General features: G+C 31.4%; 1 long non-coding RNA gene across 1 annotated transcript; it reads right to left on the bottom strand.

Moving 5' to 3' along the window:
* Window positions 1–447: 447 nt before the first annotated feature.
* LOC130218447 (uncharacterized) lies at window positions 448–1,192 on the bottom strand. Its single transcript, XR_008835948.1, has 3 exons — window positions 1,102–1,192; window positions 607–724; window positions 448–525 (listed from the first exon to the last, which is right to left on the bottom strand). It is a non-coding gene; the product is annotated as an uncharacterized LOC130218447 (long non-coding RNA).
* Window positions 1,193–2,452: the final 1,260 nt, after the last annotated feature.

The following is a 2,452-nucleotide window of genomic DNA, read 5'->3' as shown; positions in this document are numbered from 1 at the left end:
TACTGTAAATGTGTAATACGTTACAATTTACAAACAAGAAAAGACTTATAAATTAAGCATTATAAATAAAAGAAGAACATCAATATTTCTGAATTAAATAAAACGGTAAAGAGATATCTTAGACTGCACAGCAGCTAAGTGTGAATATGTTCAACATATTTTTCCAGCACTCAAGCATAGTTCAGTGTAGCATAGAAAAAAACAAGCATGTGGCCGCTGACGTTCACAGATGTCCAGTTTTCACTTGTCTGTATCTTAGGTATTAGTGTAATCTTTACATGGTATTTTATTCTGTTGAATAAGAACACAATTAAAACAAGTTAGAGCTTGATGTGTATGCTAGTTAACAGAGCATTGTGTTTGTATAAACTCTGCAAACAGTTCTCATTATATTGCTCCGTCCACACTCCAACAGAACAAAAGCATAATATGTACACTCTAACCTTTTGTAGAAGATCCATTCTAAAATTCATCCATGGAGCTGCTGGATCATAGCAGTGATTCCTGTTATTTTGATCAGTAAACCTGTAAAAATGAAAGAGAGAATGGATTAGATCAGTGCTAACACAATTAAATGCTCAAAAAAGAGTTGCTGAACTGACTTACACTACAGAATTGAGACATTTGTCTGTTTCTGGAAGAATGTAACATCGTTGGATTTTAAAGTGTGCATATTTTTCATGCTTTCGGCAGCATGTTTTGGGTTTTGAGTCATGAGAGATCACTGCAAAACAGAAAAAGAAAAATGGTTAGAAACAGTGTTTCCATTCTAGTTTGGTTTCAGAAGATCTATATGGCCTTTGGTTATTTAAACAACATTAAAATCCCAATTAAACCAGAAATTATAGCGATTTAAAGTTTTACAAATAAATACAAATAAAAAACATTCTATATACATTCTATAAATGTCCACATCACAATTAAAACAACAATGGCAAAAGAGAGACAAAATCACTATAAAACTGACAGCCCATCAGAATTCATTTACTTTATAGAGGCCAAGCATTTAAAACAGTACAAAACAAAACATAATACATTTTTTTTTGTTCAAATGTGGTAAAAATAAACTTTTTACATGTAGAGAAGTAAAAAGATACTCACCTCCTGATGTAAAAGCAGACAGGAGTAAAAGCAAACTGAACAAAAGGATTATTTGATGAGATGCTGAGGACAAGCGCATGATTGCTGTGGGATTTCACGAATGATCTTCCACTCCTGAGCCGCTGTTGTGTTTTATGTGCTCAGAAAAAAGGAAGTATTGTCTTTGTTCATACTTCTTATGAATAAAGCAAGTGGAATAATTTACACCACTGTTAATCACTCGGTGACAGGACATGCAAAGAATCACTGAGGTCACTTCTTAAAGATGAACATACTTATTTGTTAACATTACAAATTAAGGATGACAGGATAGGTTTAAAAGTATCATCACGTTTACGGATTCTCTGAAATTAGTTTCAAATTTGGACTTGTGAAGGGGTGTGGGTTGTATCTTAACAGGATGTGTATATATATACACTCAAAAGTATATTTTTTATTTTTTATAATTTTTTTTCCCCAAGATTTCCCAAATGATGCTTAACAGAGCAAGGGAATTTTCACAGTATTTCCTATAATATTTTTTCTTCTAGAGAAAGTCTTATTTGTTTTATTTTGGCTACAATAAAGGCAGTTTTTTTTTTCAAAACCATTTTAAGGTCAATATTATTATCACCCATAGGCAATTTTTTTTTTCGATTGTCAACAGAACAAACCATCATAATACAATGACTTGCCTAATTACCTTAACTTGCCTAATTAACATACTGTAGTTAAGCCTTTAAATTGCACTTTAAACAGAATACTACCATCTTAAAAATATCTAGTAAAATATTAGGTACTGTCATCATGGCAAGGATAAAATAAATCAGTTTTTAGCCCCCCTGAGTTATTAGCCCCCCTGTTTATTTTTTCCCCAATCCCCAAGTTTAACGGTGGAAGAATTTTTCAACACATTTCTAAACATAATAGTTTTAATAATTCATCTGTAATAACTGATTTATTTTATCTTTGCTATGATGACAGTACATAATATTTGACTAGATATTTTTCAAGACACTTCTATACTGCTTAAAGTGACATTTAAAGACTTAACTAGGTTAATTAGGTTAAGGTAAGGTTAGGGTAATTAGGCAAGTTATTTTATAACGATGATTTGTTTTGTTGACTATTGGAAAAAATATAGCTTAAAGGGGCTAATAATTTTGTCCTTAAAATGGTAAAAAAAAAATTATTTTATTCTAGCTGAAATAAAACAAATAAGACTTTCTCCAGGAGAAAAAAATATTATCAGACATACTGTGAAAATTCCGTGGCTCTGTTAAACTTACTTTGGGAAATATTTAAAAAAGAAAAAATAATCAAAGGGGGTCTACCGGTCACTACTGGACACTACCGGTCATAAGTTTGGGTT

This window comes from Danio aesculapii, chromosome 24, assembly GCF_903798145.1.
Source record: "Danio aesculapii chromosome 24, fDanAes4.1, whole genome shotgun sequence".
NCBI classification, from domain to species: Eukaryota; Metazoa; Chordata; class Actinopteri; order Cypriniformes; family Danionidae; genus Danio; species Danio aesculapii.
The sequence above is the reverse complement of the archived record's forward strand: the minus strand, read 5'-3'. Positions and strand labels throughout refer to the sequence as shown.